The following is a 12824-nucleotide window of genomic DNA, read 5'->3' as shown; positions in this document are numbered from 1 at the left end:
TGCACCTGTTGTGTTTTGTGGCAATTCTTTACAGCAGAGTAGATCTTCATGAAATGAGCATTCATAGGCATAGGCGCTGCCTTTTGTTTTTGCTGGTGGGTACTTTTGAAGAGGTGTGTGTGTTGGAATGAAGGGAGAAAGAGGCACTCTGCCAGTTGGGGGGGAAGGCTATTTTCATCATATCTATACACTTCTTTTATATTCTAGTTATTGAATGTGTGTATCATTGGTATCTTTACTATTTTAATGATCAAATTGTTATGAACTACATAATTACATTATCATGAATTACAGTATATTAAAATCATTGCAGTCACCTACAAGCTGTCTTCACTAATGTCCTAGTTAAAGACATTATGTCTCACTGTAGCTTTCTGGATGAAACAGTCAGCAATTTATTTACATCTAGTTCCCTGGTATGGTCTTGATGCACGTTAAGGACAGCTACATTATTCAGTTGCGTCTGTCCCATTGATAACTGGAGATAATTTTTAAGTCTTCTGTAGCTGTAGAATAAGGCCTGGTCTACACTAGGACTTTAATTCGAATTTATCAGCGTTAATTCGAACTAACCACTCAACCGTCCACACCAGGAAGCCATTTAATTCGAACTAGAGGGCTCTTTAGTTCGAATTTGGTACTCCACCCCGGCAGGTGGAGTAACGCTAAATTCGCACTTGCTAGCTCGAATTAGGCTTGGTGTGGATGCTAATCGAACTTAGTAGCTCCGGGAGCTATCCCACAGTGCACCACTCTGTTGACGCTCTGGACAGCAGTCCGAGCTTGGATTCTCTGGCCAGCCACACAGGAAATGACCCGCGAAAATTTGAATTCATTTTCCTGTCTGGGCGGTTTGAATCTGACGTTCTGGTTGCACATCGGGGCGAGCTCCGCAGCACCTGCAACGATGCAGAGCTCTCCAGCAGAGGAGTCTGGGCAATCCCAGAATAGAAAGAGGTCCCCAGCATGGACTGACAGGGAAGTCATGGATCTGATCGCTGTGTGGGGCGAGGAGTCTGTGCTCTCGGAGCTGCGCTCTAGCAAGCGGAACGCGAAGACCTTCGAGAAGGTCTCTAAAGCCATGAAAGAGAAAGGATACAGCCGGGATGCGATGCAGTGCCGCGTGAAAGTGAAGGACCTAAGACAAGGGTATCAAAAAGTCAGAGCGGCAAACGGACGCTCCGGAGCCCAGCCCCAGACATGCCGCTTCTACGAGGCACTGCATGCCATTCTAGGTGGGTCTGCCACCACTGCCCCACCAGTGACGGTGGACTCCGAGGACGGAATAGTGTACTGGGACAGTTCCTCCTCCATGTTCGCCGATGGGGAAGATGAGGAAGGGTCTTTTGAGGATGGCGCAGGCGACATCGAACCCACTCCCGCTTTCCCTGACAGCCAGGATCTCTTCATCACCCTCACAGAGATCCCCTACCAACCGTCCCCGCCCGTGAACCCGGACTCGGAATCAGGGGAAGGATCAGGCGGTAAGTGCTACAAACAGGGAAACATTTATTTTTTAAGAAACAGGTATATATATAAAAAATAGAAATACTATATAAAAATTTATAAATATCAAACTATACAAACAGTAGGTCTACACATATAGGGATCGAGCAATAATCCTCTGGGACAGTTCAAAAAAGCTCTCAGAGAGCAGCTGGAAAAGCCTCAGCAGGAGGTTTCTTGGGAGAGGTGCTTTATTGGGTGCTACGTGGAAGCACACTCTTCCGCGCCAGGCCATCCGAAGGTAAAGGGGAAGCATCGCCTCTACGAGCATGGCAGCGTATGGTCCTGGTCTGTGCAGGGCTTCTGTTAGCATCCGCTCTCTCTGAGTCCTCCTGACACGCCTCAGGGTAATGTCGTTCTGGAAGTGCTGCATCTAATTAGGGGAATTAGTGTACTGTTACTATTGTGAATGGTAGACTTTTACTTTGCATAAGAATGACCCTCGCTTAACAGACTTTTACTTTGCATAAGAATGACCCTCGCTTAACAGACTTTTCCTTTGCATAAGAATGACCCTCGCTTAACAGCCACGTGTTTGAGGGCACAGAGGAAAAGCATACAGTGATCTTTCCCGTGCACTGGCGGTAGTGCTTTTCTGCTTTGCACATTGCTTTTTGCAGGAGAGCACAGCTAACCACTAACTGATAAGCAGTATGTACTGTAAGGCTTACCAGGACTTTGTGCAAGAGGGATGCAGCTGTCTCTCCTCGCTTGTGCGCTATCCAGTGCAATGGCGCCGCCAATGAGAGCGTATTCCGAAATCTCGGACTAGTTCTGACATCTCCTGAGACTTGGTTCCCTCTTTGGTCTTGTTAACTGAAACTGACTAGACTGTGTTTACTGTTGGCAAACATGTATGTGTTCAAGGAAATCACCTACTTTTTCGCATCACACAGCTTCGGCTCCTTCCCGGACTGCCCCGGCATCCCCCTCGCAGAGGCTGGCTCAGATTAGACGCCGAAAGAAAAAGACTAGGGACGACATGTTCCAGGAACTGATGGCCTGCTCCAGAGCGGAGGCGGCAGAGCAGAGACAGTGGAGGGAGACCCTGTGTCAGCAGCATCGCACACCTGGAACGGGAGGATAGGTGGCGGCAGGAAGACCAGCAGGCGACTCAAACGCTGCTTGGTCTAATGAGGGAGCAAACGGACACGCTCCGGCGCCTTGTAGATGTTCTGCAAGACCGCAGGCAGGAGGAGAGAGCCCCCCTGCAGTGCATCTGCAACCGCCCTCCAACGCCAAGAAGTCCTGTCCCCCCCTCACCCAAAGTTACAAGAAGGAGGGGCGGTAGGGGCCGTGAGAACTGTCCCTGCACCGCAGCAGACCGCTAATGTTCGAGACAACTCTGGCGCTGTAAATTTGTACAAGCTCTTTCCTTACAGCATCAACCAGTCCCAACTCCAAGTTTAAACCCCCCACTGTGTACTACATTATTAAAAGCGGTTTGGTGTTACTCAATGTTTCCGTCACGTTTCTGGTGTCAGAAGACTTTCTGTGGGTGTGTGTGGGGGGGTTGAATTATAATTTCAGTGCATAGCCCACAGTGCCATGGTACAGACTTGGGTGCAGGGTCAACTGCAGGGCACACACAGACTGCAGTCACTAGGCACCAGGGACAGTCTGTGTGGTGTATGCTGCCCCGGGTCTTTCCTTGATGTCTATGCTTGTCCAGGGTCCTGGTGCCTGCCATCCCCGAATGTAAAGGCAGGCTTCCCTTCACATGCACTTGGACCGTAGCCACGATCCTCCCCGGTGCCCTGAGCCCCAAAAAGAGCCCTCATCCAGGGGCAGATACTCACCCTTCCCCACACCCTCACCCTTCCAACGCCCAAACCCACAGCCGTCATGTTAACCCCTATCCAAAGACGGCACCCCTCGCCCCTTCCTGCAAACCCACCCATCAGTGCACACCTTACCCAGCACAGAATGCTTCCATGTTTCAACCAAGAAACAGAAATGCAAAGTCAACAAAAGATTTATTATTAATTACTAAAACATGTCCTTAGTTTTAAAACGTCCTTTGGAAGTGGGGGAAACTTGGTTTGTGATCAGGCTCTCTTAAAATCAAGTGGACAGTCACAGGTTACCCTGCTCTGTGAGGAAACTCGCTTTCAAAGCCTCCCTGATGCATATCGCTTCCCGCTGGGATATTCTCTCAGCACGGGTGTCTGGCTGATCATAAACAGCAGCCAGGCGATTTGCCTCAACCTCCCAAGCGGCCAAAAAGGTTTCGCCCTTGCTCTCACAGAGATTGTGGAGCACACAGCAAGCAGCAATAACTACGGGGATATTCTTTTCGCTGATGTCTGAGCGAGTCAGTAAGGTCCGCCATCTCCCCTTGAGACGTCCGAAAGCACACTCCACCACCATTCTGCACTTGCTCAGCCGGTAGTTGAAGAGTTCCTTTTCACTGTCCAAGGCGCCTGTATAGGGCTTCATGAGCCAGGGCATTAGCGGGTAGGCCGGGTCCCCGAGGATCACTGTAGGCATCTGCACATCCCCAACCGTTATTTTGTGGTCCGGGAAGAAAGTACCTGCCTGGAGGCGTCTAAACAGACCAGAGTTCCTGAACACACGCGCGTCATGAACCTTGCCCGCCCACCCGACGTTGATGTTGGTAAATCGTCCCCTATGGTCCACCACAGCTTGCAGCACCATTGAAAAGTAGCCCTTTCGGTTAATGTACTCGCTGGCCTGGTGGGCTGGTGCCAGGATAGGGATGTGAGTCCCATCTATAGCCCCACCGCAGTTTGGGAATCCCATCGCGCGAAGCCATCTATGATGACCTGGACATTTCGAGAGTCACTACCTTTGAGAGCAGTTGCTCAACGATTGCGTGGGCTACTTGAATGACAGCAATCCCCACGGTAGATTTGCCCACGCCAAAGTGGTTCGCTACTGACCGGTAGCTGTCTGGCGTGGCAAGTTTCCAGAGGGCTATGGCCACTCGCTTCTGCACACTCAGGGCTGCTCGCATCCTTGTGTCCTGGCGCTTCAGGGCAGGGGACAGCAAGTCACACAGTTCAAGGAAAGTGCCCTTACGCATCCTGAAGTTTCGCAGCCACTCTGTGTCATCCCAGACCTGCAGCACTATGCGGTCCCACCAGTCTGTGCTTGTTTCCCGGGCCCAGAATCGCCGTTCCACAGCATGAACGTGACCCATTGCCACCATGATCTCCACTGCGCGGCGTACCCTGCTTTCTGAGAGGTCTGTGCCACTCTCCTCACCGCGCTGCCGGAGCCTCCTCGCCCGATTTCTCAGCAGCTGACTGTGGAAGAGGTGGACGATAAGATGCGAGGAGTTGACAACGGCCATAAGTGCAGCGATGATCGCAGCGGGCTCCATGCTCGCAGTGCTGTGGCGTCCGCGCTGTAACCGACCAGACAAGGGCGCGAATAGATTTCCCGCCGGCGCTTTCAAGGAAGAGAGGGAGGGCGTGATTGACGGTTCAATGACGACACTAACCCAAAACCACCGTCGGCACATTTTTCCCCCCAGCGTGCATTGGGGGGAAATCCCAGAATTCCAATGGGCAGCGGGGAGTGCGGGAACTGTGGGATAGCTTCCCACAGTGCACCGCTTCCAAAGTCGAAGCTGGCCCCGTGAACTCAGAAGTTCGAATTTGTGTATTTAGTATGGATACACAAATTCGACTTATTAAGGTTGAATCCACAAATTCGACTTAAGTAGATTCGAAATAATCCTGTAGTGTAGACAAGGCCTAAGCATTCTGCAGTTCAGAATGATACAGGCACAGTGAGAAGGATTCTTATAAATTTGCAGTGCTCTGGAAGGGTTAGGGTTAGGGTCCCAATGCCGGCTACAAAAATGCCATGCAAATACCTGTTCTCACTCTCTGATGACATTGTAAATAAGAAGAGGGCAGCATTATCTTCTGTAAATATAAACACTTTTTTTTGTCTTAGCGATTGGCTGAACAAGAAGTAGGACTGAATGGACTCTTCTAGGCTCTGAAGTTTTACATTGTTTTGTTTTTGAGTGCAGTTATGTAACCAAAAAAAATCTACATTTGTAAATTGCACTTTCATGACAAAGATTGCACTACAGTACTTGTACGAGGTGAATTGAAAATACTATTTCTTTTGTTTATCATTTTTACAGTGCAAATATTTATAATAAAAAATAATATACACTTTGATTTCAATTACAAAACAGAATACAATATATATGAAAATGTAGAAAAACATCCAAAATATTTAATACATTTCAATTGGTATTCTATTGTTTAACAGTGCAATTAAAATTGTGATTAAATACAATTAGTTTTTGAGTTAATTGTGTGAGTTAAGGCGATTAATCAACAGCCCTACTTGCAACAAACCCATACTTAATGTAAGACTAATCGTATTTTTGATTGAAGGCCGAATGTTTCCTTTTCTTTTCTAATCCTTCTTCCTTATCATGTTCAGAGACACTCACATCTCTATTCTCTTTTTCTGAACTTTTGTTAGTTCTGAAAAATAGATTCAGAGGTAACTGCTTTGACAATGACATTATCTGATTTAGCTAAGTAAACACTTTACTAGAACTTAAATTTTGCTTGCTGCTTTCTGTTAACTACTTCCTTTCAAAAAAATGTGAACTAATGTGCTTTGCATATCAGCACCATGGCAACCAATGTCAGCTCAATCAGTTTATTTTTTAATGTTCAGAAATAATTGAATAAATACAGTCATGTAAAATACAATACAAAAAACCTTTACATTTTAAATATTAATATGCTGTGTCAGGGAACTCTCAGGCACTGGCAGGGAGGCTGCACAGACTGGCACCGGTCCACCGACCAGTCATTGAGAAACTGACAGTATAGTGTGCCAGTGATCACCCACTATATCAAAATAACATGTTTCTGTTACTCTCACACACGCAGGTCAGTATGATATACAGTCTCAGAGCCATAAACACAACCCATCCCAAGAGGTAAATAAACTAGATCGCAAATACCCTGATTGGGAACCAGAAGAGAACACAAGCTGAGGCAATCCACATTTGTTTATACAAAATGACTGCATATGTAACTGTCTACAATGGAAAACTTGCCCACATACAAATACAAACAAATACTAGCATCAGCAGCCTATAGATTTTGTAAGCATATTCTTGATTTGCATGGGGTTGCCAGAACAGAGTGTTCAGACTCTGGGTGTGTCTGCACTTTTAACTTGGCACACATCTTGTTTTTCTGTATTAAGTGATCTGCAACAACCATTGCACAATCAGCTCATACACACCACATTCTTATCTTGTGACCAAGTTAATGTTGCGTTATATCTATGTGGCCATGCAGCACAGCTGTGTTTCACGAGTGCTCAGCATTCTGGTCAGGTTTCCGATGGTATATTGTTCTGCAGCTCTGCTGCATGCCTTCTGAGATGTTTTGAGCTCTGCATTCTGATATTTTTACTGGAAAGTAGTGGAATTATGGAGTCTGTAGTCAAACAAAATAATTTCCGTGACTCCTTGTTTCACTATGTGGTAAGGCAGATCCCCACTTCACCCCAGTCAGAAAGGGATTAGAGCACCTCTGGGCACAATCTGCCTCAACCCAATGCACTTGTAAGCATAGGCGGCAGGTTTGTATAATTTTTGGTGGGGCCCAAAATGGTGGTGCCCCCCCGCTCCCGCCCTGTAAGCCGATATAAAATGAAGCTATAACGCGTCAGTGCCACAAGATTACAAGGGTCAATTAAAAGTGGAAAGTCAGAAGCAGCACTTGCCTACTTCAATATACAGTATTATATTTTGTTGCACTTGTTGTGATGAAGTGGGAATGTTAATATTTTCTCTGAATACTGTGTGGGTGCCTCAGTTTCCCCTGCAAGATGTCAACTGAAGGTGTTGGGAACAAAGAGATCAGGTGGCTTCCTTGTCCGGAAGAGACACAGAGGCCAGAGGAGGGAGTGTCAGTTTGGAGCTGGCTGGGGAAATGGAGAGAGACCCAGAACTTGGTTCTGGGCTCCCCACCCCCTAAGATAGACCTGACAGAGGGGTTCTGTTTTCTGTACCAACAAGCTCTGTTTAAACTGTGTTCCCATCATCTCATAGACTCATAGACTTTAAGGTCAGAAGGGACCATTATGATCATCTAGTCTGACCTCCTGCACAATACAGCCCACAGAATCTCACCCACCCACTCCTGTAACAAACCTCTAACCTATGTCTTAGTTATTGAAGTCCTCAAATCGTGGTTTAAAGACCTCAAGGTGCAGAGAATCCTCCAGCAAGTGACCAGTGCCCCACGCTGCAGAGGAAGGCAACAAACCTCCAGGACCTCTGCCAATCTGTCCTGGAAGAAAATTCCTTCCCGACCCCAAATATGGTGATCAGTTAAACCCTGAGCATGTGGGCAAGACTCACCAGCCAGCACCCAAGAAAGAATTCTCTGTAGTAACTCAGATCTCATCCCAGACCATTGGGCATATTTACCTGCAAACCTTCTGTTTTACTGTCTGGCTGAGAGTCACATCTGACTGCGGAGTTGGGGTGCAGGGACCTCTGGTTGCCCCAGGACCCGCCTGGGCAGACTTGCTGTGGAAAGTGCATGATGTGGAAGGGCAAGCTGAATGCTCTGAGGTCAGACCCAGGAAGGTATAAGCTTCTTGCCCTGGAGACAGTATGCTCAGAGAGAGGAGGCTCCCCCAGAGTCCTGACTGGCTTTGTATGGAGTTGTTCCAAAGCATCACAGCATCCCCTTCCACACCATGCACTTCCCAGAAGTCCGCACAGGCACTGACACTCCCTCCTCTGGCCTTTGTCTCTTTTCCAGGCATTAGGAGGCCACCCGATCTCTCTGTTTTCCAACACCTTCAGTTGGCACCTTGCAGGGGAAACTGATTTGGGAGAAATGAAGTAAAAGCTGCCCAAACAGAGCTTGAATTTTGAGGTGTTCAAATCTGGAAGGCAGGTGCTGGGGGTGGGAGAGGGCTGTGGGCTCCATGGGGGAGCATGGCAGCAACTGTCTGGAGCTGCATGGAGCCAGACACGCTGGTCTGAGTGGCACAGTAAGCAGTTTGGGGGTTGGAGAAGGGGTAGGGGGTTCCGGGGGGCAGTCAAGGGATGGGGCACAGGTTCAGAGGGGCAGTCAGGGGACAGGCAGCAATTGGATAGGCATGGGAATCCAGGAGGTTTATCAGGGGACAGGTAGGGGGTGGGGTCCTGGGGGGAAGTTGGGTGGAGTCTCAGGAGGGGGCTGTTGGGGACAAGGAGAAGGGAGGCTTAGATAGGGGCTGGGGTCCCAAGGGGCAGTTAGGGGCAGGGGTCTCAGGAGGGGGTAATCGGGGGACAAGGACCAGTGGTGCTTAGATAGGGGGTGGGGGTCCTGAGGGGCAATTGGGGCAGGGGTCTGGGGAGGGGGCAATCAGCGGCCCGGGGCGGGGATCCAACGGGCTCGGGGCGGCGGGCCGCCGCGGGGAGCCCTGAGCCCTTTAAATCCCAGCCGCGGCCGGGAGTCAGAGGGCCCTGCGCTGCCTGCAGGCTTTGCGGTGGCGGCTGGGATTTAAAGGGCTCAGGGCTCCCCCCGGCTGCCAGCAGCCCAGAGCCCATTGAATCCCAGCCCCTCGCCGCTGCTGGCCCCCTCCCCAGACCCCTGCCCCACGTGCCCCCCAGGACCCCCACCCCCTAGCTAAGCACCACTGGTCCTTGTCCCCCGATTACCCCCGCCCGAGACCCCTGCCCCTTGGAACCCCAGCCCCTATCTAAGCCTCCCTTCCCCGGCTACACTGACAGAGGGGAAGGAGGGTGGGTATTGGAATGGACATGAACAACACTGACAGAGGGGAAGGAGGGTGGGTATTGGAATGGACATGAACAACACATCCCCCCCCCCCCCCCCAGACCCTGCCCCCTGGAACCCCAGCCCCTATCATTGGAATGGACATGAACAACACTGACAGAGGGGAAGGAGGGTGGGTATTGGAATGGACATGAACAACACATCCCCCGATTACCCCCTCCCGAGACCCCTGCCCCTTGGAACCCCAGCCCCTATCTAAGCCTCCCTTCCCCGGCTACACTGACAGAGGGGAAGGAGGGTGGGTATTGGAATGGACATGAACAACACATCTTGAAGAACAACAGTTATGAGAAGGTGAGTAACCATTTTTTCTCTTTGAGTGATTGTTCACGTCAATTGCAATCAGGTGACTCCCGAGCTCTACCCAGGAGGTGGGGTAGCAGTTAAGGAATTGCTGATTGGAGTACCACCCTGCTGAATGCTGCATCATCTTTGGTGTGTTGGGTGATAACATAGTGAGAGGTAACATATAACATATGCACCGATGACCAAGTTGCTCCATGGAGTTTAACCATGAAGTTTCCAGGCTGTGAGGTGGAGGGACTGGAGATCTGGGTGGTGGAGGTGACCGTGGTCCTCAGTGATCAGATCAGGGCAAAGTGGTAGCATGATCGGGGTGCCTACTGATAGCTCCAGAAGAGTGGTGTACCAATGTTAAAGAGGTCACTCTGGAGCCAGTAGAATCACCTCCGCTTTGTTCCTGTGGATCTTGAGCAGCACCTTGTGTATAGGTGGGACCAGTGGGAAGGCATACATGAGGTGGTCTCCCCAAGGTAGCAGAAAGGCTTCTGTCATTGAACCTGGGTTGTGTTTCTGGAGGGAGCAGAACACTGGGCACTTCTTGTTGTTCTGGGTGGCTAATAGGTCGACCTGGGGAAATCCCCACCTTTGGAAGATGGGATGAAGAACATCTGGGTGGACAGACCATTCGTGGTTGCAGAATGATTTACTGAGGTCATCTTCTAGCTCGTTCTGCACTCCTGTGAGACAGGATGCCTCCAGGTGAATGGAGTGTGCTATGCAGAACTCCCATAGTTAGAGGGCTTCTTGACATAGGTGGGGGGAACGGGCTCCACCATTTGTTTATGTAGAAGATAGCAGTGGTGTTGTCCATCATCACTGCCATGCTTTGGCCTTGTATCTGGGACTGGAAAATTTGGCATGCCAGTCACATTGCTCTGAGCTCCCTGATACTGATATGCAGGGAGAGCTTGTCCCGCGACCACGGGCCCTGTGTTCGGAGATCTCCCAGGTGTGCCCCCCAACTCAGATCTGATGCATCCATTACTAGGGACAAGGAAGGCAGTGTGCTGTTGAAGGGGACACTTTCGCATACCACCGGAGGGTTGAGCCACCACTGTAGGGACTCGAGTATGTGTCCTGGCACCGTAACTACTGAGTCCAGCCTGTTGTGCCCCAGTCAGTATATCTGGGTGAGCCATGCTTAAAGGGGTCTGAGCCTCATTCTGGCATGCCTATGTATGTGCAGGCTGCCATGTGTCTCAGGAGACTCAGGCATCCCCTTGTGATAGTGGTTGGGTACCGCCTGAGGCTTTGAATAATGTCTGTCATGGCCTGGAAATGGGTCTCTGGCAGGAATGCCCTTGCCTGTACTGAGTCCAGCACCACGCCGATGAATTCTATTCTTTGAGTCAGTGATAAGGTTGACTTGTTTACACTGAGGAGGAGTCCCAATCTCTCGAAAGTGGACCTGACCAATCGTACATGAGACTCTACCTGCTCCCTGGTACGGCCCCTGAGCAGCCAGTCATCTAGATATGAGTATACCTGCACCTGCCTCCTCCGGAAGAAGTCTGCTATGACCGACATGCACTTGGTGAATACTCAAGGTGCTTTTGACAGACCATATGGGAGGACCATGAACTGATAGTGTTTGTAGTTGAGTGCAAACCAGAGAAAACGTCTGTGCCCAGGTCGAATGGCTATTTGAAAGTACTCATCTTTCATGTTGAGGGTGGCGTACCAGTCTCTCAGATCCAGGGAAGGGATAATCGTGTTCAAGGAAACCATGCATAACTTCAACTTTATCATGAACTTGTGGAGTCCTCACAGGTCTAAAATGGGTCAGCGACCCCCCCCTTTGCCTTGGGGATTAGGAAATAATGGGAGTAGCAACCCTTGCCCCTTAGCTCTTGAGGAACCTCCTCCACTGCCCCTAAGGTGAGGAGTGATTGCACCTCCTGGATAAGGAGTCGCTCATGAGAAGGGTCCCTGAAAAGGGACGGGCAAGGGAGTTGGGAGGGAGGAGAGGAGTAGAATTGGAGAGACTATCCCACTTCTACCATGAGAAGAACCCAGCAGTCTGATGTTATTTTGGACCAAGCATGGTAGAAGTGGGATAGATGATTAAAAAAACATGGGTAAGGATTCGATGGTGTGGTGAGTGCACCATCCTCAGGGGCATCTTCAAAAGGCCTGTTTAGAGCCTGATGAAGGCTTAGACTGGCCATGACCTTGCCCTGAAGGGGGCTTGAAAGGTTTCTGCCTGCCATTCCTGCCCCTTCATCTATAAAAGTCCTGCCTTGGCCAAGGAGGATATGAGTGTTGTTGTTGCTGTGCTTGGGGCTTGCAGGGCCGGCTCCAGACCCCAGGCGCCAAGCATGCGCTTGGGGCGGCATGCTGCGGGAGGGCGGCAGGCGGCTGCGGTGGACGTCCCACAGGCGTGCCTGCGGAGGGTCCGCTGGTCCCGCGGCTTCGGTGGAGCATCCGCAGGCATGCCTGCGGGAGGTCCACCGGAGCCGCGGGATCAGCGGACCCTCCGCAGGCACGTCTGCAGGAGGTCCACCGGAGCCGCGGGACCAGCGACCGCCAGAGCGCCCCCCGCGGTGCGCCACCCTGCTTGAGGCAGTGCAATTCCTAGAGCCGCCCCTGGGGGCTTGCATTGGGTTGCCGGCATATGCATTCCCAATGACATCTTGGTTGCCCTGGAGTCTTTCAGTCTGTGCAACTTGGAGTCTGTCTGCTCTGAGAAGAGCTCCATGCCCTCAAAAGGAAGGTCCTTTAGGGTTTTCTGCACTTCCTGGGGTAGCCCAGATGCTTGAAGCCATGATGGTCTCCTCCTGGCTATGCCTGACAAGAGGGTACAGCTGGCCAAATCCACTGAGTCTAGGGATGCCTACAGAGAGGTCCATGCTACCGCCTTCCCTTCCTCTATGATGACCGAGAATTCAGCCCTAGAATTTGCAGGGATCAGCTCTTTGAACTTCGATGTGGAGGACTATGAATTGAAGTTATATCTAGTGAGGATAGCTTGCTGGTTAGCTATACTCAGCTGGAGGCCCCCAGTGGCATAGACCTTTCTACTGAATAGGTCCATCCTTTTTGCCTCCTTGGATTTGGGGGCTGGTCCTTGCTGACGCTCTTTCTCATTAACTGCTGACACAGCCCAAGAGCATGTCTACGGGTGTGAGAATAAGTATTCATAGCCCTAGGAAAGGACAAAATATTTGCACTCCACACCCCTGGTGGTCAGCAGAACTGAGC

The sequence above is a fragment of the Mauremys reevesii genome, linkage group 4 (assembly GCF_016161935.1).
Source record: "Mauremys reevesii isolate NIE-2019 linkage group 4, ASM1616193v1, whole genome shotgun sequence".
NCBI lineage: Eukaryota > Metazoa > Chordata > Testudines > Geoemydidae > Mauremys > Mauremys reevesii.
This window is presented reverse-complemented; position numbering follows the sequence as displayed.